General features: G+C 40.5%; 1 protein-coding gene and 1 long non-coding RNA gene across 12 annotated transcripts in view; both read right to left on the reverse strand.

Annotated features, from left to right (window-relative positions):
- The window catches only part of RALGPS2 (Ral GEF with PH domain and SH3 binding motif 2), a 201,014-nt gene extending 195,917 nt beyond the window's left edge, over positions 1-5,097 (reverse strand). For 7 of the 11 annotated variants that reach the window (XM_045452761.1, XM_045452758.1, XM_045452767.1 and 4 more), the window contains exon 1: positions 4,987-5,097. The gene's annotated coding sequence lies outside the window, so the exon portion shown is untranslated. Of the gene's footprint in view, positions 1-4,186; positions 4,293-4,986 lie in introns of those variants that run through there. The other 4 variants (XM_045452759.1, XM_045452768.1, XM_045452762.1 and 1 more) reach the window with 2 other exon arrangements.
- A 2,803-nt stretch (positions 5,098-7,900) lies between these two features.
- On the reverse strand, positions 7,901-22,121 carry LOC123586472. Its single transcript, XR_006706813.1, has 4 exons — positions 21,909-22,121; positions 21,470-21,558; positions 11,120-11,213; positions 7,901-7,937 (listed from the first exon to the last, which is right to left on the reverse strand). It is a non-coding gene; the product is annotated as an uncharacterized LOC123586472 (long non-coding RNA).
- Positions 22,122-25,270: the final 3,149 nt, after the last annotated feature.

Below are 25,270 nucleotides of genomic sequence, written 5' to 3' on the forward strand. Positions count from 1 at the left end.
GGAAAATGGTTACTTTAAGAGCAGAATATAGGAAGGAAAGTTATACCAAGATGAGGCAGGGGATGGTGTTTTTCGTTATAAGTCCTACAGTACAATTTTCTTTTTAACTGCATAGTTGTATTATTTAAAGTCAACAACTGTTTTAAAACAAAACTAATGGTTTTTGTGTCCTTTAATGTCAGTTAATTCAGTCACCCCACAAATAATACCTAAGCATTGACTATGTGCCAGGTTCTTTTCTAGGTGCTACGAATACAACAGTGAAGAAAACTAAGTCCTTGCCCTCATGAAGCTTACATCCAGAAGGAAGAAAGCAATAAACAAATTAATGTATGCTTTAATGTCCGATAAATTAATGTTGTGAAGAAAAATAAAGGTAAGGGTAGAGTGTGATAAGGATCCTATTTAAGTAGAGTTTTCAGAAAAGAGCTCCTTCCAAGAATCAGCAAAAAGGAAATCAACCTAAAAATGAAAATGTGTTTTGAGAAAATGTCATAAAAGTAAAATTACAGAAGGGTATCAATGAAGTCCGAAGTGAGAACTTCATTTTAAGCCTCTCATACTCCAAAGCTACGTATCATTCAAGAGCCTGTACCAAAAGTTCTCAGTAGTGAAACATAAATCGCTAGGGACCCTCAACCTAAGTCACAAACATGGCTATTTATACTCTTCCTACATCTATAACTGGCCATTACTTATTAAAGTTACCAGGTAGGGACAGCTGGATGGCTCAGTTAGTTAAGCATCTGACTCTTGGTTTTGGGTCTGGTCACAACCTCCCGATTCCTGGGTTGGACCCCCAAGTCTGGGTCTTCGATGACAGCATGGAACCTGCTTGGGATTCTCTCTCTCCCCTTCTCTGGCCCTCCCCCAGTCCATTCTCATTTTTTTCTAAACAAATAGACAAATAAACATTTAAAAAATAAAGTTACTGTGTATATTTATACTCAATTTTCTTTCCATAGAATACGTGGATGTTTATATTTTAACTATGTAGTTAAACATTTTCCTAAATCAAAAGCTCAACACATTAATCAAGTAAGATTAAAAAAAAAAAATTCTAGATTACTTCCAAGTTACCAAAATTTATCACGTCCAATCTTCATTCTCTCACTACAGAGGAGCCCTAAACCAATGGGAATAAGACACATGTAAAAAAACAATTTATAGGGTAATGCAATACATTAACTTTCCTTTCCAAGGAACCTCACTCAGGCTAAGTGAAGTAGAGTTTCAACTTTTTTGAATTATCTTCTCACTGAAAATTGAGTAACTGAAAAAATATAGTATTCAGATTAAAGGGATAATTTTATTCTACATTTAGTTGTTATAAGAACCTAATATGCAAAAAATAGGATTGATTTTAATACATCTTATTCTCAAGACACTTATACCATTAAAAGTCCATCAAAACTATCTGTGTCTTTTTTACATAGCAAAAAAAGTGATACTTTTAGATTTTAAATAGGTTTTAAAGTTTAACTCATGAAAAGAAAGCAAATTCAACTAATTACATCTCAAGAGGAGGATTTAAAGTTTAAAAGTTATTTAGAAATTTCTGGAAAAGTAAACCAGTAACCATATTGTACACTGACCTGTAACACTAGACGTTGATGCTTTCCCCAAGCTTTGCACTTGGAGACGGAGCACTGGGCTATAGGAACGGCTACAACTTGGGATTGGGTTGACTGCTTGCTTACTATTGGTGTGCTTCCTCATCTAAAATGACATAGGGCCACCTAGGTGGCTCAGTCCGCCAGACTCTTGATTTTGGCTCAGGTCATAATCGCACAGTCATGAGATCAAGCCCAGCTTCGGGAGTCGAGCCTGCTTAAATTCTCTCTCCCTCTCCCTCTGCCTGTCCCCAGCTCACACTCTCTCTCTCTTTCTAAAAATAAATAAATAAATAAATAAATAAATAAATAAATAAACAAACAAATGGGAGCTAATAATGCCTACATAGGGTCAAAGTTAATTACTGGCGGTCCTGACAATGAGAAATACTCACATATTTAAGTATCAATAATATATATATAAATATATATAAGCTTTGTAATCTGCAAAGCACTATACTGATATTTGTCATATTTTAATCAAAAAGGAAAACTATCACTTTCAGTCAAGTTTTTCTGATTTTAGCAATAATGGTTATCAGATTCTATGGAAGAACAGTAGGACACCAGTCCACTCACATACACACACACACACGTGCCAGAAAAAGAAGAGAGGATTTTTTTTTTAATTTAGACTTAAAAAAAATCTGACTCCCTTATAAACAAGTGCCAAGAGGGAATTATTTTTAGCAAATATTTAACTATACAAACCGAAAGACTAAAGCTGTTTAACCACATGTAAACTCCACATCATCTGACTTCAGGTAGAATGTTTATTTTTGGTTCCACTTGGGAACTAGACACCCAATGTATATAAACATAAATATATTTTTTAAACAACTGTCTTAATGCTTTTGTTCACTCAGTAATAATTCCCACTATTCTTAGAAGGAAAAACACAAACAATATCCTTAACTAAAGTTCACCGCAAGAGATTTTACTTCTTAAACTTTTAAGCTAACTTTAAACAAGTAACATTATCTGACAGAGGAGCAGTGGACTATTTGCCCACTTATTCTTTAAACTCCATCAGAGCACAGACCTGTCTTTTTCTCTGCTGTATCCCCAACACTGAGGCACCTAACTGGCACCAACTAGGTACTCAACAAATATGTGTGGAACAAATGAGTAAGTGAGTGAGTGAACTGGGCCTCTAGACTAAAGCTTAAGTGTTTTAAGTTGCAAAAGAACATTTTCACTTAAATATCCATCACTCATTACAAACAACTACACTCTCAACTATAACAATGTGATAAACTGAAAAAGACACATAGTAGGTACTTAAACACACACAAGTATATTACTTATGTGTGTAATAAAAGTACGCAAAGTAAAAGAGTTCAAAAATTTCTTTCAAGAAATTTTTGTGTGTTCTTTCTGATACACACACACACACACACACACACACACACACACATATCAGAAAAGCATGTTGCAATCTTGATAAAGCAAACATCATCTTTAAAGTTCTGTTGCAATGTGGAATAATTTAGGCAAAATGAACAGTATTTCCAGTGTCCCACCCAGAATATTTTCAAAAGTCAAATTCCTTAATTCAGTTAAAGGTGGACTAAACTGGAAAAATAGACCTTACCATTTCAAAATTATTATACTGAATTTTAAAGAGGGAAAATAAAATAGGTTTAAAATAAATTACAGTGAAATTAATGCAAAAAGGCATCTAATATCCTTATATTTGACCTTTAAGCAAATTAAACAAGTAATTTCCCCAAAATTTTTAAGCTAGATTATAAACTGTATGCCCACAAAGCTTGAGTTAGTAGTTGTTTTTATTAAAATAATACTGTTTGGATAAGTTCCTTCATAATTCTAAAGTTCATAGTAAGATATTCAGCAGTAACAGTACAGTAATACACATTATAGTTATGATTCTACACCACTTGCATAAGCATAATTATCTGGGTGGAACAGGCTTTATGGCTAGCATGCTATGGTCTGTGACTGCATGGATCGAAGTTTCCCAAGATTCTGATGGTCATCTTCAAAGAGACTTAAGTAAGAGCCGACTTCACGGTGAATACAAAAATACACCAAAATCAATTCATAAACACCGGTACGAAAACAAGGTTCTCTATAACAACTACAGCGTTGGAAGAAAAAAAAAAAAAATCCAGGGCACATAAAAGGTAAAACTCAATTAACTGCTGCCCGTGTTTCCTGCTTTACGGTCTTAAACGCCAGGTATTACTTTTTTTTTTTTTTTTTTTTTAGCGTTTTCTTAAACAGAAATTTAATGTTTTCAGTTACCCCTCCTCCACAGTTAACATCAATGCCCTTTCTTCCTCCTCCCTAACCCCTCCCAGTTCAAACAAATTAACATTTGTACGAAGGTACCTCCTATCAGCTCGCAGCTTCTTCCCAAACACGCCCACGTACATTGAAACTGGCCTGCGTCTACACAACACAGCTACAGGAAAAGAGCTCCAAGGGGGGCAGGTGGGAGGATAATTTAGCTCTGCACAGGTTTACGACTCTTTTCCAGATATTAGCTCCTTACTCTTGGCTCGGGTTTCTGCCAAATCACCTCCAAAGCATGGTGTTTATGAGCCTACCTAATCCGATACTGCAATGGAATTCCGGATATTTGCAGACAGATATCCCGGCTTTGCAAGTGTTTGATCAGATCGGTCCGCAATCTCTCCTTAGTACGCCCGCTCCTAGCTGTACAGCGACCCGACCTCCGGCCGCGCCCCCGACTCCGGACCCTGCCGCGCTCCCGGCCGGAGGCCAGCGCAGGACCAGCCCCTCCGCGTCCCGGGCTGGCGGGCGACCCGGGCTGCGGGCCGCTCCGCAACAGGTCACCGTCACCGCGGGCGCGGGTTCGCGGGCGGCTGGCTCGGCTGCCGGCTTCGGGGGCGCAGCGCCAGAGCCAGGGGAGGGGGTGTGGCCCGGCTCCGCGTTCCCGGCGCGGCGGTCCGGACTCCGGCTCACCTGAAGGGAGGCTGAGGCGCAGCCCGGCGCCAGGGCAGTGCGGGCCGCGGCCAGGGGCTCCCGCCACCCAGGAGGGAGAGCCGAGGCGGCCTCAGGGGGCCGCCCCGCCCCCGGCCTCGGGACAGAGACCGGGAGCGGGGAGCCCACGGCCGCCTCCAGCCTCCGAGAGCGAGCCGCCGAGGGAGGCGCGGCCCCGGGCCCCCCAGCGCTCTCCTCCCTCAGCCCGAGCCCCGTCTCCGCGCCGAGGGCAAGCAGCCCCGGGGCCCGCGGCCAGGAGAGCCACACCGCAGCGCCCGAGCCGCCGCCATTCCCCGCGCCGCCGCTGCGGCTCCGCGCCTCCCGGGGGGCGCAGCGCACCCACCTTCCCTCCCCCGCACCGCCCGCCAAGGCTCCGCACCGGGCCCGCGGCCGGAGCACCGACCTGTGCAGCCGCGGCCGTCGCCTCGGAGGATGGGAACACGACGCCGGCCTCAGGGTCTGCCGCTGCCGCTGCCGCCGCCGCCTAAGCTAGCGCCTGGCGACCCGAGCAGTCGGCGTCTCTCATTCAGCGCCCGCCGCTGCCGCCGCCGCGGCCGCCGCTCGGGGGAGGGGAGTGAGCTGGATCCACCCCGTCCGCGCCGCGGGTGGGGGAGGAGAGCGGACCTGCCGGGCGCGCGCAGGGAGGGCGGGGCGGAGCCGCGCGCGGTCGCGCGCGCACCAACCGAACGCGCTCGCGCGTGCCTTCGGGGCCGCGACTGGCGGGGTCTTCGCCGCGCGCTCCGCGCCTGCTGCTCTACTGCCCCACACGCCCAACCGCCGCCGGGGACCGGTGTCCGCGGCGCGCGCCGCTAGCCGCAGCCCCCCGCCCGGCGCCCGCGGGAGGGAGGGGCCGCTACCCGCCCTAAGGAGGGGCGGGGAAGGGTTGGAGGGCTGACAGGTGGGGCGCCGGACACCTCCTTTCCTCACGGGGCCCACCACGGTGAAACCGACCCTGGTGTCTGTCCCTTTCAGCGCCGGCACCTCATCTTTAAGGCCGGAGAACAAAGTCTGGAAACACTTGGTCCCCAGATGAATATTCTGCCCGCGCCAGCGGTGTTTTTAGAATTAGTCGCTGCAACTAATGTGGGGGGCTCCAAATGTGAAGAGCCGCCCCACTGTCGTAGGACCATAAATTATGGTGATCAATACTCTCATATTAAGATTCGGGAAGTGTTAGAAGTAGGCCTTTGTAAGTGTTATGCTGGGGACTGCCCGTGGCTTAATAAGCAAATGGCAGAAATTTGGCATCCCCGGGGGTCTCGGATTGACGAGTTCCAGGTGAAAAGTATTTTCATGTCAATGCACGAAAAAGATTCTGAAATATCAAATATTTTCTGTGAATGAAAAAGGAACAGATTCGTTATAAACGGCGGAAGGGTGTTTCGGAGGGTGCTCTGTATGGGGTGGCCTACTTAAAATTAGCACCATTTGATGCAGTGTGACTATAAATGGAAGGTTTTAAGTGAGCCACCTTTATGCTGTCATTAGACCATTTGGAAATGATTATTTGATGATCTGCAGCTCTTCAGAAAATGTACAGTAGAATGTGGAAGGGATACTGTGTACTAACTAGCATTGGGTGTAAAACATGAAAGGACCAAAATTGTTCCCATCTGGCTTCTTTCCTCCCTTTTATAACCACCAAGCAGAACTGATTAATCGTGCATATTGAAGAATGCTAATTATTTCCTCCTTTGACGGCCTGGTATCATAACCCTTTACTCTTAGGGAAGCTAGAATGCCCCTTCAAACCCCTTCCCTCAAATAGGGTCACTTCTTTAAAGCCTTCCCTCCCGCTCCCCAAACCCAAAGGTAAGTTTAAAAACAAAAACAAACAGGATAGACAAAGTTTATGGTTTTTCACTTTTATTGCATTTTACTTTCAGAGAAAGTCTTGAAGGAAATCATGATGAAATCACTGAGAGAAGTAGAGAAACCAAAAGTAAGAAAAAAAACAACTTTCAAATGAGAATAGACTTAGAAAAAGGAAAACAGACTATTGGTAAAAAGGGGGGAAATGTATTATGTATACAGAGTTTTCCCATAGATGCTAATTGCTTCAAGTCCCAAAGAAACAACTGGCAAACAAAATTAGCACTTGGAGGAAAAACCCTTCTAGTTATCAAGTTAGGTAAATGTTTATTCTTTTTAAAGTGTTAGTAAGAGATTAAGGAAGAGGTGGTTGGCTGTGTGCCAACAATAATACATACAACAATTATATACATGCATACATGTGTGTATATATATATATATATCCCATTATCACTGCTTTTAAGAAATAAGAAAACTGAGAAACAACAGGGAATTCTATTTTGTGTTAATGTTTTGCAATTACTTTAAAGTTGAATTAGGGTTTCATAAAAACAAATGAGCCTGTGTTCCTACATCTGCCAATAATTTTCACAGTTTACGGTAAGAGCAGTGAAGTTTTTTCATTTGGACTTTGAAGAGAAAAAGGCATGTGACTCATGAAGGTAGGCCATAGATGTACTAAATTCTTACATGTACTGAATTTCTGAGTTTGGAATAATTACTCAAAATCTGTTTCTCATGTTGATAACCTTTAAAATAATAGTTTAATTAACCTTTAGAGTTGTGTTGAGTTCACATTTCTGAAATTGGTAAGATTAAGAATTTGCAAATAAAAATACTGAAAGAAAAAAAGATTGTTGTGTCTTTTTTTTTTTTTGTCATAGCTTGGGAATTATTTTAGAAAGTCAATGCCCCTTCCATTTATTGATATGCAAATGAGCAATGGCTTTTTACACTTAAAAGAGGACCAGCAGCAAATTTTCTTTACCAGAGCATCTTTTATCACAGTTAAATTCTGTAAGTTGCCTTATGTATTCCATTTGCTTTTGCCAGAAGACAAGAAATATGCAGTTTTTGTATCACGAAGAGTACTAATGTATAAAAGTGAAATGTCACTCTATAATAGAAATCAATAAGAATTCAATATGTTTAAAATCATTTCAAAGGAATAACCATTATGTAACAGTTCTATTACTATCCATCAAAATTATTTCCAAGGGGTAAGCCAAAGAACTAATTTAGATATAGAGCAAGCAGTTTCAAAGATAAGAGACCGCTACAGCAAGAAACAAATCAACAAACATCTCATTATTGCTGTCAAAACAAAATCAAAGTTAGAAAGTTTATTATTTCAGGGGCGCCTAGGAGGCTCAGTTGGTTGTGTCCGACTTTGATTCAGGTCATGATCTCATGGTTTGTGGGTTCAAGCTCTGCGTCGGGCCCATGTGCTGACAGCTCAGAGCCTGGAGCCTGCTTCTGATTCTGTGCCTGGCTCTCTGCCCTTCCCCCACTCACACTCTTATCTCTCTCAAAAAATAAACACTAAAAAAAAAAAAGTTTATTATTTCAATAACACCTAATTCTGTTACAACCAACAGAATTTCAGTAATAACATACACCTCTATTATTTCTTTAAACCATTGATCTCTCTTCTGAAATATATATATATTTGAAAACATACTTCGAAAAATTTTTATTTTTGAAATTTTTATCCGTTATTTTTGCAATTGTTCTGGTTTAAAATATAGGCAAAGTAACATACCCAAAATTCACTTTAAGGGAAAGGATATATGGGGGGACGTTGAAGAGACAGACACATATTCTCCAGAAATCTGACACCAAGGTACAAGGAGAGCCCGCCACAATTCCCAATCAAGTGAGACATGCCACAGATATTAAGATACCAAGAACAAAGATACTCAACAGTCCATTCAAATCTGAGCACCAACTGTCAAAAGGCATAAGGCCTAACTTAAGATTGAGGTGTTTCTCACACGGGCAGCTCTAGGCAGGGAACAGATCAGCTGAGAAGTATTTACTTGATGACAATTAACGTTTCCCCGGAACAACTCCTGGGGACCCGCTAGTATTTAAATACAATTTTGCACGAACTAATAATTTTCCATACTGACTTTAAAGACAATTTCAGTAATACCTCATTTATCTGACAGGATAAAAAAAGGGGGCAATGAGGGATTGAACGTAACTAGATATTCTAGATAGCATAGGTTTTCTTCTTAAAGCACTAGAAACAATTTAATTTAAACCACGCGTATTGATTTTCTTTCTGAAATAGCACCAGTTTCTCTGCCCTGAACTAATCAAACATAGTATAGTTTAACCTATTCCTAATGACCCAGAGGCACTTGATAATCAAAAGCCATAATACCAAGATGTCCCTAGAAGCTTAGAAGTACTTAGTATCCTTCATGCTACAATAAATAATCATGGCCTACTATGTTCCTGAATTCCTTGGAGTCTAATTGATCTGCATGGTGCTCATGATTGATCTTTTTGCCGTCCCTCCTTGTTGCCGCAACCGTCCTATGGCACTGCTGGCATATATATATATATATATATATTCACACACCTCCCTTTGAGTTATCTTACCACATTAGCCTGGGAAACCAACCAACCAATATTTTTAATGGATGTATAAAATAAGAGGAAAGAACCTCAGAATATGCTAAAACAACTCCGATACTTGGGGGCATTTACTTCATGTGAAGGCCATTTGCTTACTTTCCTATTTTCCTTAATATTTTGGATATATGAGTTTACCAGATAAGTGAACTACTATTGCATTCTACATTCTTTGTATAAATTTTAGGCACTGCTCTTCATACTTAATGGAAAGTGAGGATATCTGTTGATAATACTCATCACAGTATCTACCTATATATCCTGCATTCAAAATAAGGTTAGAATACAAAAACCCCAGGAATTCATAACTCCATACAAGTAATAAATAGATAAAATAAATGGGGAAGAAGGGAGTGCTCTTGTTTATGGTGGAATGTTGAAGGCCAACAGGTAAGCGTGGAGGGTGTGCTGGAGTTAGACAATCATCATTTTGCAACCATTGTGGCAAAGATTGGGTAAGACAAAAACCATCAATGGATGCTAAATGTAAGGAGAAATTTTGATGAGGAACAGGACATTTGCATCATCTTACAGTTCTTCCTATAGACTTCCTATTAGTTGCAAGGAAGGAAAAGTGCTAATTATACACTAGAGAAACTGGACAAAATCTTGACCAGGTAACCAAAATTAACATCATGAATGAGGGACAGACAAACATTGTTTGCCTTGAGATGTGATTCCCAGAGGACACAGCACCAAATGAGAAAATGAGGAAGTCTAATGAGGAATCTAATGAAGAAATATCAGATCCCAAATGAAGAACATTCTGGGTTTTGTTTTGTTTTTTAATTGAGGGGGGAGGTGCTCGGCGGTTGTATTCTTCAAAGATGTCAATGCCATAAAAGACAAAAAGCTATGAACATATTCCAGCTGAAGAGCCATGACAAGTAAATGCAATGTGAAATACTACACTGTAACCTTTACTGGAGGGAAAAATAATTCTATAGAGCACATCATTGGGTTAATTGGCAAACAGATTAGATAAAAGTATCAATGTTAAAATCACTGAAGTGGGTTACTATACTGTGGTTATGTCCCTAAAAGCTGCAGTATTTAGGAGTAAAAGACTAGGAGGTATGCATGGCTGAGAAATACACAGAGAGGGAAGAGAAAACATAATAAATACGTAAAATGTTAATAAGTGATGCTGGGAAGGTGTGTTTGGGTTTATTCCTTGTAAACGTCTATAAATTTGAAATTATTTCCAAATAAAAAGCTTTTTTTTAATGTTAGAATTTCAAAAAAGAAGCAGCCGTGGAAGTCACCCATAGACCCTAACGTTACAATTATTTTAAATGACCACCTTACTGCCTAATCCCACAGGCTTTGTTGACTCCTCCCCTGAAACTGTCTCATCTCTTGGGGTAAAATTTTAGAAACAATGCATTTTATAAGTGAAGACTCATCTTATCCAACTTTTTTATCTTATGAATGAGGAAACTAAACCTTAGAGATTCAAGATTTACCCAGAATCCCTTAACCAGTTAGCAGGATGGCACAATCTTGATTCTACTTCCCTATCAATAGCTGATAAACTGCTACTGCCCAGTTTCTCTCATTTCCTCTTTTTCCCCTTTCTATCTCTCAGTTTTCTATGGGCCTGTATTCTCTCCTATCTATCTATCTATCTATCTATCATCTATCTATCTATCATAGATCTCTATCTATGATCATACAGGGGACTTAGGTAGTCTTACTGTTTCAGTGATCACTGCTCCACTCGTAATTCTCACTCAGACTTCTAATTGCCTCCATGACATCTGTATGAGGATATTCCATCCTCTACACGTTGAAACCTCTACATGTTCAATCTCTATGTGTTTAAAACTGAACTAGCCAGAGAAGAAAAAAATTAAAATAGCTGATAAAACCTATGAAAATAGGTCCGTCCTTACGGATGGAGACTAAACAAGATTATGTTTTGCCTCAAAGACTGACCAATCAAAAAGATCTATAATATTCAAGTTTAGCCAAGGTGTGGGCAGTAGGCTCTCTCATAAACTGATGGTAGGAGTATAAAATGAACGCATCTCTTCGTTGGACAATGTGCCAAAAGCAAGGAAAAATTTACATGTACGTACCTTTGACCCAGCAACTTCACACATAGATACTTGTCCTACAAAAATGCTGTGACGAAGTTCAAGGAGATATACGGGACTGCTCATTAAATATTGTCTGTAATAGCAAAAATTGAAATACTAAATGCCCATCAATATGGGAGTAGGTAAATGCAGTTATATTGCTTCCTTACAACGTAAAGATAGCCTTATGTGAACCAATATGGAAGAAAGCCCAAGCCAAGTTGAAGAGACCTGTGTCCACTAGTGTTCCATTGCCTTTTCTGGGTTGGCATACATAGAAATCAGCCTGGAAAGCTATGCAAACAAACTATCACAGTGGTTTTAGCCAAAGAATATGGAATTGGGGGTGGGAAAGGGGGCCCTCAGTTTTCTACTTTATATAGTTCCATTGTTTGCTATTGCTGTTGTTTTTTGTTAGAAGTATGCATACCTTTATAAAAGTGACAATAACAGTGTTGCTTTCTTTCTAACTTGAAAATTTTGAATTCCTTCATCCCCATTCCCGCCAACACCACTTCCCATCATTCCTTCTCCCTCCCAAGCTTTAGAATCATCATTGACCCTTTTCTTTTCTCTCCTTTATTATTTATCCATTTAGTTCTGATCCTTACAATTTCTTGCAGGATTTTTTTTTCTTTTGCAAATATTAGCCCAAACTATATACATAGAAAAGTACTCCTACTTGATCTCTTAGGTTTAACTACTCTCCAGAGATTTTTTTCCTTTTTTATACAACTATTCCTACGCCATTTTCATTGTGTCACACATCTTCCCCACCCCACTCAAAAATCCCCAGTTGTTCCTTGTGATTTGCCAAGGTGACATCCAGAGACTTCTATAACCTCAGCTTACCTACCAATTCACCTCATCTCCACTCCACACACTAGCTAGGTCCTCCTTTGATTGATTTGTTCAAAAAACAATCACGCATTTCTCCTCATAAGCACCAGTTATTGACCTGCTCCTATCATTCCATTCCAGCACACCTTTGCCCTGTCCCTCTTGTCTGTCTGTTCTAAAACTCTTTAGGGCCTGACTTAAGACCCACCTCTGCTCCTTCCATGAAGTTATACCTATTGCTGACATCTCCCTTCTCCAAACCCCTACTGAGATTATCATTGATATCACTCTCTAACTTTGAAAATTTATTTTATCATGACTTAGGATTTTACCAATATGTGCATTTCTTATATTCCCCAATCTACTGAAGCTCCTGGAGAGCACAATGCAGTCACTCTCTTCTCTCTCTCTCTCTCTTGTGCTCTCTGGATTCATGTTTGTTGAGCATTTATAGTAAACAGACAACACATTAAATGCCTAGCCTACGTCATTTCATTTTGTTCTCACAGCAGCCCTGAAATGTAGATATTTTTACATTTTGCAAATGAGGCTTAGAGAAGTTGGATGGCTTGCCCAGGGTCCCGCTGCTAGGCCCTCACAAAGCTGGGAATTCAATCCAGGCGGTCTGACTCAGTCTCCGGGCTATCCTGTCTCCCTATAAAACCGTGCTTCTTATATATTCTTTTCAATGAGCAGCACAATAGCACGTACACTAATGAGGCTTGAAAAATACTTGTTAAATATAATGTACTTTATGCTAACAATGAACAATCTGACATGTAATACCCATACGTGTTTAATTTAAGAATAGTCAGGGCGCCTGGTTGGCGCAGTCGGTTAAGCGTCCGACTTCAGCCAGGTCACGATCTCACGGTCCGTGGGTTCGAGCCCCGCGTCAGGCTCTGGGCTGATGGCTCAGAGCCTGGAGCCTGTTTCCGATTCTGTGTCTCCCTCTCTCTCTGCGCCTCCCCCATTCATGCTCTGTCTCTCTCTGTCCCAAAAATAAATAAACGTTGAAAAAAAATTTTTTTTAATTTAAGAATAGTCTTCTCTAGAATTTGGTTATAGAAGCTTGTTCAAGAGTCCCAGGGTAAAACTGCTTTCAAAAACCTAAATACTTTTACAATAATGGGAAAAGTTAAACAGAAAAAAATGGCATTAGGTTGAATTCCTCATTTTATCCACCCAAGTATATTAAAAAATATAATGCAGGAGATAATTTTCTACCATAGTAGCACAGTTATAGAGTTGGTTATCACATTACAGATGGGAAAAGCTTACTGCAGAAGCCACTGCGTCCACTTTTCTGGAGAGATGCAATTCTATCTGTGGTTTCACATTCCAGAAAGAAATATTCTTACTCCTTCCGGAAATTAGTAACATAAGCATCTTAAAGCACTTTTGTTAGAACAACCAATACATTTTATGTAATTTTTACTGTATTTAATTGAGACTTCATTTAGCAAGACAGATTTTCTTCATTATGACTTAATCCTGCATACAAAAATTTGAAACTCACTGTTGAATACTGGCAATTATATCTGTCTTTAAAAGTCACTGTATCTATAACACAGTCATTATTTAAGAGTATTCCACTTGAGAAAGTACATTGGTGGCAAAATTAGTTACAGATGGATTTTCAAAGTGTGACTCCAGTTAGAAAACGTTACTTTAGGGGTGCCTGGGTGGCTCAGTCGGTTGAGCTCAGTCGGTTGACTCTTGATTTCAGTTCAGGTCATGATTCCAGGGTTGTGGGATCAAGCCCCATGTTAGGCTTGTGCTGAGTGTGAAGCCTGCTTAAGATTCTCTGTCTCTCTCTCTCTCTCTGCTCCCCTCCCCTACTCAAGCTCTCTCTCTCTCTCAAAAAAAAAAAAAAAAAAAAAAAAGAAAGAAAGAAAATATGACTTCAAAAATAAGAACAGCCTGATACGTTACTTTTCAAAAAATTGTTTTAAATTTACTGATATGTGCCATAATATAAACATAACCAGCATCCACACTGAAACTAAAATAAAACCACATCAAAAACTAATGGGCTTTAGGGCTGAGTTATATCTAAACATAAATATTGCTTCTGTTTCCTTATGTTTCAGTATTTTTCTTTCCTTTCAATGTTATTAATTTTGAAATAAAACCACAAGAGGGGCAGGGCTTCTGATAGATTAAAAACATATTTATTGACCACCTTCTAACCTCGGTAAACTGAATATACATGTGTATACCTGCCACCTCCCAAAACTGCCCTAAAATTACAATAAAGAATGAAAAGAATGGAAGAGGAGATGATAACAAATAAAAAATTTTGGAAGATAGAAGAGATAAATAGATTTAACCAAGCAGAGAAAAGTAAAATTAACTATTGAGGGGAAAGACAAACACAAGTCAGCTGATTCCCACATCAGAATTCTGGAAAGTTGAAGAACGGAGACACTGGGACTGGGAAAAGTGAGGATGAAAAATGTCTTCTAAATGGAAAGGGGCGCCTGGGCGGCGCAGTGGGTTAAGCATCTGACTCCGGGTTTTGGCTCAGGTCGTGATCGGGTTTGTGAGATCCAGCCCCCCGTCAGGCTCTGTGCTGACAGCACAGAACCTGCTTGGGATCCTCTCTCACCCTCTCTCTCTGTTCCTCCCCCTCCCCACTCTCTCTCTCAAAATAAATAAATAAACATTAAAGTTAAAAAAAAAATGGAATTGGAGAAAAGTCTGCATAAGAACTGTTGGTTGGACACAGAGCTCCTATCCCCACCACAAGCTTCCATCTCTTCCCAACACCCCAGAGGGAGAATGGACTTTGGTGTTTTGGGTTTGTTTTTTTGAGATAGAGAGGGCACAACTGAGCAAGGGACAAAGGGAGGGGAGAGAGAGAGAGAGAAGCAGGGCTCACCCAAAGCAGGGCTCAAGCTCACCCCATGCGGGACTTGAACTCATGAACTGTGAGATCATGACCTGAGCTGAAGTCAGATGCTTAACAACTGAGCCGCCAAGGAGTCCCGGACTTTTGTTCTATGGAGAATGAAACTAGAAAGATTGAGGAGAGTTATCTGACTTTTAATATGAACAATCAGTCAAGGACACCAAACATTTTAGGTAAGTCTCTAAAATGAAAGGCAGAAGCAACGGGAAATTTTTTAAAAGTTTAATCAATATGTATAGCAAGATATAATATTGCATTTGTTAAATAAGACTAGGATACCATGAAAAAGTTACAATCTGTAAGAGAAAAGGCTGTTACAAATTAAAAATATTACAGCCAGTATAAAGATGTTAGCAGGAGGTTGGAAGACAAAATTGAGGAAATTCCCCAGCAAGTAAAAGACTCTAGACCTAACCATATCATAACTCTATACTGACCTAAAAGTGTGGGCAAACCGGTGCTATTTGAAACTACTGCTTGGAGGAAAACTGATACAATTTATACAGGGGGAAGTTTGGCAGTTTCTTTCAAAATTAAATATATATATATATGTATATATATATATTCCCTTTAATCCAGAAATTCCATTTCTAGGAATTTTATCCTACAGATAAACTCATTTGTATATAAAAAGATGTATGTATATTCAAGGATAGTAATCGCAGAGGCTGGATATATATTAAATGTCATCAGGTGGAAACTGGTCCAAAAAAATTACATTACAACCATACAATAGAATACTACAGAGCTATGAAAAAAAAATGAGATCATTCTAGATGTACTCAGATGGAATGGCTTCTAAAGTATACTGAAAAAAGCATGATGTGGAGCTGTATGTTTATCCACAGTCCAGTAGGATATATCAGAAGGATGCTGGTGGCTAGGGGTACTGTTGAACGAGAGACTAACTTTACGCTGTTTGCCTTTTTGGGTCTTTTAAATTTTTTTTTTTTTTTAATTTTTTTTTTCCCCAACGTTTATTTATTTTTGGGACAGAGAGAGACAGAGCATGAACGGGGGAGGTGCAGAGAGAGAGGGAGACACAGAATCGGAAACAGGCTCCAGGCTCCGAGCCATCAGCCCAGAGCCCGACGCGGGGCTCGAACTCCCGGACCGTGAGATGGTGACCTGAGCTGAAGTCGGACGCTTAACCGACTGCGCCACCCAGGCGCCCCGGGTCTTTTAAATTTTATATCTGTTTGTATTTAACGTTTATTTATTTTTGAGACAGAGAGAGAGAGAGAGAGAGAGAAAGCACAAACAGGGGAGGGGCAGAGAGAGAGGGAGACACAGAATCTGAAGCAGGTCCCAGGCTCTGAGCTGTCAGCACAGAGCCCAACTTGGGGCGTGGACCCAAGGTCCACGAGATTATGACCTGAACTGAAGTCAGATGCTTAACCAACTGAGCCACCCAGATGCCCCCAAATTTTATATCTGTTTTTAAAATTTGTTTTTAATGTTTATTTACTTTTTGAGGAGAAAGAGACAGAGAGAGACAGAATGTGAGTGGGGGAGGAGCAGAGAGAGACAGGGAGACACAGAATCCAAAGCAGGCCCCAGGCTCTGAGCTGTCAGCACAGAGCCTGACGCAGGGCTCGAACTCATGAACCATGAGATTAATACCTCAGCTGAAGTCAGACACTTAACCAACTGAGCCACCCAGGCGCCCCTATATCTGTTTTTTGAAAATTACTTTTTACCCTACTGAGTCTATGCCTCCATTTATTGTTATTACAAATCTTAATATCCAATCAAAATACATTTTGTAACTCTCCTCTGACTCATTCCTGAATCCATCAGCATTTTTTTGGTTGAAATGCCCCAAATTAAATCCTGTACTACAATAAACAATGCTCTTGAATTTAACATTTTATTATAATCAATGACTATACACCCTTTCCTATTTTTGGTTTTCAATTATAGGGCAATGCTGATGGCATATGATATTCTTTCATATTCATAGTGTGTGTGTACCTCTTAACCCATGCTTCTGCTGTCACCCATACCCTCCGCTAAAATGTGACCTTAAGTGACAATGAACCAGAAAATGTTCCTCCCCTGACAACCAGGAGTGAAGACCTAGGCCAGGCTGAACCTTGTGCTTCTCCCAGGAATTTGGAATAAGTTCACAGAAACATTCAGTTGGCCTTGGGAGACAAACTGCCAAGTTGTGTAGCACTGAATGTCTGGCCGAACACACACAAGTAAGCAAGGAAAGAAAGCCGGTCTCCAGAACGGAGTACAAAAATGATGAGGACAAGGACAGAAGCCACATGAGAGAGAACTCCTGACTTCACAATACAGGCCCGTTGTCCTTGCTTCCCTTTATGTCCTGGTGGTTGTCTCCCATGTCTGCTTCTTAAGCTACTGGGAGTTCTTCTCTACTTCTTATACCTACCATTTCCTAGGTAAAATATGAACAATGAAACATAGACTATTTTCAAGCCTTCTTACTCACAACTAATCTTTTATTAATACTTCTCAGTGTTTATCTTGGTATAAGTAATATACTGGGGAACTGGGAGTTAGTCATCATTCTCCCAGTAAACCACAATCAACAACTCAACTCTCTATATCCAGTTTCTTTCACTCTAAAAATAGGATGACAGGGGTGCCTGGATGGCTCAGTCGGTTAAGCATCCAACTTTGGCTCAGGTCACAATCTCATGGTTCGTGAGTTCAAGCCTGTGTCGAGCTCTGTGCTGACAGCTCAGTGCCTGGAGCCTGCTTTGGATTTTGTGTCTCCCTCTCTCTCTGTGCCTCCCCCCACTCGCACTCTGTCTCTCTCTCTCTCTCAAAAGTAAATAAACATTAAAAATAAATAAATAAACAAATAAATAAAAATAGGATAACACTATTCACCCTACCTTCTTCATATCATTTTTCTGAAGATTAAATAACATTATAAAGCCCAAAAATAAAAAAGCTTTTTTATTTTTTTATGTTTTTAAATGTCAGCTATTATAAGGAATATTGTCATGTGTTAAAATGTTAGTTTTTTTAAGATTTTTTTTGAGAGAGAGAGAGCATAAGTGGGGGAGAGTGGCAGAGGAGGAGAGAGAAAGAAAGAGAAAGAGAACGAGAGAGAGAGAGAGAGAGAGAGAGAGAGAGAATTTCAAGCAGGTTCCATGCTCAGCACAGAGCCCAATGTGGGGTTCAATCCCACAACCCTGGGATCATGGCCTGAGCCAAAATCAAGTCAGACCCTCAACCAACTGAGCCACCCAGGCACCCCTAAAATGTTAATTTCTGAGCATTTCTCCCAAACACTGAAGTTGATTTAAATGTTTGGCTCTAGCTTACAGTCATAGTATCTCCATTTTTTCCCTTCGTTTACAAATTGCTGCCCAGGGTCATCAGGTCAATGCTTAGGTTAGGTTGTGTTTATCTTGTTCCAGACTTGTGCCCTGGCACCGTCTTTCAGATGTCTTCTAATGCTCTGCTCCACCAGCCCCTCTTTGCCTTGCCCTCCCCATGTCAAGGTCAGGCTCCTGGAAAGTGAACTGTGTCTGTGTTGCCTGGAAAAGGAATTCAGACAAATTTACCCGGGCAGCATCTAACAACACATCTATTCTTTTCAAAGCTATCTACGTGATAAACCTATGTCAGGTTTGAAACTCACATTATAAAATTTCACTCTCCTGTTAAATCCCTGCTGTACCAGGGAGGCAGCCACCTGGTGGTATCCAAAAATTTAATCATCCTTCAATCTCCATCTTTCTTCAGAAAGGACAAAGCCCTACCCTGTTCTTATAAATATGAGCTCTTACCTAACTTCTTTTCGTTTGATATTTATTTCAATTTGATGTTACTTGCATACATCTATTTCCCATTACTCAAGCTATCAGTGTGATTTTCTCAGGCTTCATGTAACTCCCTAGGGACAACCAAACAGGTTGTCAATGAAATACGAATGAAGGTTTCAAATGAAACCTTAGGTTTCAAATGAAATATGAATCCTATTCAATTAACCATATAAAATGTGTTATATAATCAGAAAACAGAAGTCAAATCTAAAAATAGTATTCAACATCTAGGACAAGAGTTGGAGACAAAAAGTCAGGAAGAAGATGAAATCTTCAGGTAAAGAATTTGACGACTAAGATAGTAGTATTTGTTTTCTACAGAGAGCCTTCCAACATAACCCATCCTATAGTGGGATTTATAAGAAACTTCCGTTTCCTCCCTGAATGTTATCAGGAAGAAAGTAAAAATGTAGCCAATGTAAAAATGAACCATAAACTTGAAAATCTTAACATGTTAAAAATCTCTGTTCCTAAAAAAGAAATGTGTTACAAGAGGGAAAAAAAATGGAAGAAGAGGAGTGGAGAAAGTAATTGTCCAGACACATAAGTGCTCATGTAGTTAAAACAGAAATATTCTTAAAGTAGAAAATGTCAGTCTATCTAACTCACACCAGGCAATCTCTTGCTCTATAATTTACTCCCCAAATGAGTCTTTCTACCAGTAGTGATGAGGGGCAGAGGTGCAGAGAGAAGAATGAGGGGCTGCATTGATGAAAGTTCCGTAGTTTAGCTAGGGAATTTAGAAAATTCCCATTCTGATTCATCTCTTGCCCATTTGGTAGCGTATCCTTAGCCTCTGTATCCTGACTCAATTTCTCATCCCGCAAAGCCCAGGCAGGCCTACTCCTAATACCAATTACAGCCCCAGGAGGCCCTTCCAAGAACAACAAGATCTCCCTCATAGTCATTACATCTGGTATCTGGGTTCCATTGTGCTCCAGACTAACCCAATTTTCTTTTCTTTTCTTTTCTTTTCTTTTCTTTTCTTTTCTTTTCTTTTCTTTTCTTTTTTTTCTTTTCCTTTTTTCTTTTCTTTCCTTTCCTTTCCTTTCCTTTCCTTTTCTTTTTTCTTTTCTTCCTCTTTCTTTCTTTCTTTCTTTCTTTCTTTCTTTCTTTCTTTCTTTCATGTACTTAATAGAACTTCTGGAAACTATTGTGTTACCAACTGGCAATGCCTTTTCTATGGCACTTACTACCTTGTATTTTGTTAATATTTAACTTCTTTTAAGAAGACTTTAAGCTCTTTGAGGATGAGATCTGCAAATGTACAGTCCTTCCTTACCAATATCCCAGTGTTTTGCATAGAGAAGGTTATCATTAGTTATATAATGAATCAAGATGAACAATGACAATGGACAAGTCGCTTTTCCAAAGCCTTTGAATTAAAATTTTTGTAGTAAGCCAGAAACTCTTCTAAAATCCCTGTCATCACTCACTTTCTCTTTTACCACCTTTCTTATTTACTTAACTTTTATTAGTGATACAATGGTGTTTACCACGAGTACAAGAAATGCTTTTATGCTGTAATTTTTCCTAAGATATATTACAAGCAGCTTCTTTCTCTTCCCAGCTAGTTTCTAAATCTCTTGAAAGTGGGGACCGTGCCTTCAATCTCATAACACCATTCATACATCATTCTGTGCACAATATTGATCAATGTTGACCAAGTGCTTTCCACAGACCAGGTACTTTCTAAGCACTTTAATCATTTAATCATTTAACCCTGATGGCAGCCCTACAGAACAGGTGGCTCAGGTGACACAGCTAGAAAGTGACAGCACCAGGATTTGATTCAAGGCAGTCTTGTTATAGGCACATGGTCTTGACCACTCCACTTTACTGCCTCCTATATAGAAAGCATTACAGTGGCTTCCTGAACAACTGGTTTAATCTAAAATGTTTATTAAAGGCGTGAGTTTTGGTAAACAACACTTTGTAATATGGTCAGGAAGCAGAGATGTTTCTTCTCCATTGGCTGTAACCTTTATATTACGAACACATCCCCTTTCTTATTATCATGCGATTCTGTTTTTCATGGAAATCTCACACTACCACCGAGTTATCCACAACACCACAACCTTTTTAAACTATGGTTATTTCTGACACTAGTGTACCTCTCAGAATACCAAACCCAAAGTTCCTAGCTGCCTCACACAGGAAAGCAACATCAGACTTAACCTGAAGCTGAGTCTCAGCTCTTCCCCTTACCAACTATGGGACCTCAGGCAAGTCACTGAAATCCTCTCAGCTTCAGCTTCTTACCAGAAACAAAAATTATTTTCTAATAAAATCTCCCCAAGAGAGTTGCCATGAAGTTCAGAGATGATGTAGGAAAGGTGGCTAGCACAGCATTTGGCCCATAGTAAAAGCTCAGTTAACATAGTTGTTATTAACCTCTTAGCAATTCACATAATTATTGTTGCATGAGAAAATCAACATAGAAGTATTCTTAAGGATCTGCCCTCTCACTAAGCCTATTGGTGCTGTTATTTCCTTGTGCTGTTGTTAAAACTGATCAGATTATTAATCTCATTGATGTTTATGACCCATTAATCAGTGAGTCAGTTCTCTTTGGATGGAACCACATATCATTGCCTTAGCTCCCTGTCTCACCAGAGAATTTACTGGGAGGTGGCTCACATTTCACCTCTCATGGTTAATCCCACAGCTGTCAAGGAGAGGAGCGTACAATGATATCATTGATCTTGGGGGATTTCTTTCAAATAAGAATAAATAAAAATCTCCCAATCACTCTTCTAATGCATAGTTGCTTATAACGGTGTCTCCTACCTGCTAAATTCCTGGAAATTCAGGGAAGATTGTAAAAACTAATCTTTATCAATGAGGAATCCTTATGATCCAGGTTGTTGTTGCAGCAACTAAAAGGAAAAGGAAAACAAATGATACTTACTAGTCTAAAATCAGGCAGTGTAGAGTAATAGAATCTTGGATTTGGAGGAGACATGAGGATCTCCCCATCTTCCTCCCCTCTTCCACCTCCTCCCACCCGATATTTGGATTCTATTACAAAGAATGCAGGTGGTCATCTAGCCTCTGCCAGAAATGTGGACATCTAGCGACTTGAACTCTCGTTCTGAGCTGTGTCGCTAGTCCAGACAACTCAGCCACCACAAGCCCCAGTTGCTTCTATTGTGAAACACTGTCTCTCTGACCTGCTGCAACTCCTGCCCTGGCCCCCACCCCATGAAACCGGCAGCCCCCAACTTACACATGGATCCTCTTCCAAAAGATCACTGAAGCCTGTTATTTGGAACTCAGAAAAGATTTCCTGTTGAAACATTATAAATGATGGTTGGGATCTCGGGTTTGCCCACAACACTCTTATTTCATTCATACTGTAGTTAAATCATGACACCAGCCCAAGAGTAAGAGGGAGGAAAAAGAATTTCTGCCCCCTTTTCTAGACACAAGTCAAACTAGACAAGGCTCTGAAAAGTGTGCTATTTATTTTGGCACACTCACTTCCTTTCGTTTCTTCTCTTCCATTTTCTAATATACTTTATTCTAGTGGCCCAGAGACTGCAACTATAGCATCTCATGCAGGCTTACTTCACTCTGCAAAGTCCTTAATGTTTTTTATCCTCTCCATCCCCCCTGTAACTCCTCCCCCTTCCCGTATTCCTAGCTCCTGCTCATCTAGTCATCAACCGCTCACCTTCTCTTCCCTTAATGAAGCATCAGCAGCCAGACAACGGAGAATAAGATTTGATTTAAATAATGCGCGAACACCTAAGCACAATAAAGAGCCAACACTTATACAGTGCTTTCCCGTGTGCCTAGCACTATACTTTTTGTTTAATGTTAATTCTTTTTTGAGAGACAGAGAGTGAGTGGGGGAGGGGCAGAGAGAGAGGGAAACACAGAATCCAAAACAGGTCCAGGCTCCAAGCTGTTAGCACAGAGCCCAATGCAGGGCTTGAGCTCACAGACCACGAGATCATGACCTGAGCTGAAGTCGGATGCTTAACGGACTGAGACACCCAGGCGCCCCGCCTAGCGCTATTCTCGGCATGCATCAACTCTTTAGACCCCCAACAATCCTGGGAAAGAGGTGCTATTATTTGCACTCCACAAATGAGGAAATTGAGGCACAGAGAGGTTAAATAACTTGCCCAAGGTCAGTATGCTATAGTCAGTGATGGAGTTGGGTTTTGAATCCAGGCAGTCTAATACTGAAGACTGTGCTCTCATCCCAACCTTCCCAGGGGGGATTGATATCTAAATATGGAGTGCTTCTTAACCCAAATTAATCTCTACATTTCGAGCAGCATAACAGACAAGAGAAAATATTCAAGCACTGAAGGAGAACACTTCAAGCAATGTGTTGGAGAACACATTCTGGGACAGGCAGACATCAAGCCAGGGTGGCAAATGCTGACGTAGGTGATGAAAATGAATGAAATGGTGAATTCAAAATGGCGACTTAGATTGTATTCTTTACACGCAAGCACAACCTGTAGGAATGGTCTTCTCAGCCACAGAGAAAAAGGCTCACTCCTGTTTTTTTGTTTTTTGGTTTTTTTTGGTTCTCCCTTTCTACCTTTCTCTTCCTAATGTTGGTACAGATAGAGATACTAGAAATAGTTGACATTTCTCATAACATACTTCTAAGAAAGAAGGCAGTATCCTTGTGATGATAAATGGCCATCAGCCCTGGTCCATGGCGTGCAAGGCTCTCCCTATGGGAGCTGGAGAGTACATGTTTCTTGTAAAGAGGCAGCCCTTCTCAGCCCCAGGTGAAGTTTAGTTTGCAGGGAGGCAAGCAGTTTGACTCCAGAATCTAGGCTCTCAACTGCTTTGTTATACTGCCTGGGTTCAAGGAACACCTGGATCACGTTTTTAATGCACCTTAATGCACCTTGTAGTATATTCATTCTCATGGTGAATGGTTGCATCTATGAATAAATTAGAAAGATGTCTCTGCTTATCAGGACTCCTTCAGTTGCAAGTGCTCTAAACCGAACTCAAATGGTCTTTAAAATATACCCATGTGTGCGGGGATGTAAGACCCCAATGTCGAACCTGAACTAAAGCTAGAGGCTTAAGCAATATCATGAGGCCTCCCCTCCTCACCTCCCAGCACTTCTTCTGTTGGTGTGTGGACCTTGTCTACTCCTACACATGAGAAGGCAGTACTCCAGATGCACATTTTTCCAGCTCCACAGATCTAGCTTTGGTTGAAAAGTCCCAGGAAGGACTTGGATTGGACCACCTTAGGTTGTGTATCCTGACCCAATCGCTTCCCTGGGGGAGTCGGATTACTTTGATTAGCCAGGGCTAGTTTATTTACTAGGCACCATGATAGAGGGAGAGTGGGTGACAGAGTACTATGATTCACAGCCCTGCCAAACTCTGATAAAGTACGAAGGGACAGTTCTCCAAATAAAGGGTGGTTCTGGGCAATCAAAAACTATAGCTTCCCACTATAATGTTCAATGTTATGTCTAGCTTCAAAATTAGGGAAATTAGGGGTGCCTGGGTGGCTCAGTCAGTTAAGCGACTGACTTGGCTCAGGTCATGATCTCGCGGTTTGTAAGTCGAGCCCCGCATCGGGCTCTGTGCTGACAGCTCAGAGCCTGTAGCCTGCCTCAGATTCTGTGTCTCCCTCTCTCTCTACCGTTCCTCCACTCACGCTCACTCTGTCTCTTTCTGAAAAATAAATAAACGTTAAAAAACAAAAGAAAAATAGGGAAATTAGAAAGGCAAAAATTAGCTTACATTGGATAACTCAAAAAATCAAAACTAGCTTTATTTAGTGTACATTTAATGTCTTCGAGATTATGATGTCTAAAAAAATGAAAAATTCAGTCAATCCTATCGACGTTTCTAAATGTTTAATTATTTTGCTGTTTTATGAAAAATACGGATAATTAACCAACTCTTTTCTTTATTTTTTATCTTGATGTTTTATTATGTTTTATCTGGATGCTATATAAATTCAGTTGAATGCCATTTAGAATCTAGAACATGTAACCCTGTTTTTTTAAATCATGTAGTATTAGATTTTTTCCTTTTTTCTTTTTTTTAAGCTTATTTATTTATCTTGAGAGAAAGATACAGGAGGGGCAGAGAGAGAGGGAGAGAGAAAGAATCCCAAGCAGGCTTCACACCACCAGCACAGAGCCCCATGTCAGGCTCGAACTCATGAACTGTGAGATCATGACCTGAGCTGAAACCAAGAGTCGAATGCTTAACCAACTGAACCACCCTGGTGCCCCAAGAGTAGATTGTAATAAGTGATTTAGTGTCTTACCATAACATGTTTACTCTCAACAAGTTAGAGCTAAACTAAAGAACAAAGATGAGATAAAAATGGAGAAATTGTATTGCCATTACATTTCTATAACTGAGTTGAACAAAGAACTAAAAACAAGATATGCTTGGGGTGCCTGGGTCACTCAGTCAGTTGAGCATCTGACTCTTGGTTTCTGCTCAGGTCATGATCTTGCAGGCTCATGCAATAGAGCCCCATGTCAGGCTCTGTGCCGACAGCTCAGAGCCTGCTTGGGAATTTCTCCCTCCCTCTTTCTGCCCCTTCCCTGCTCGCGTGCTCTCTCAAAATAAATACAT

This window comes from Leopardus geoffroyi, chromosome C3 (assembly GCF_018350155.1).
Source record: "Leopardus geoffroyi isolate Oge1 chromosome C3, O.geoffroyi_Oge1_pat1.0, whole genome shotgun sequence".
In the NCBI taxonomy this organism is placed as follows: Eukaryota; Metazoa; Chordata; class Mammalia; order Carnivora; family Felidae; genus Leopardus; species Leopardus geoffroyi.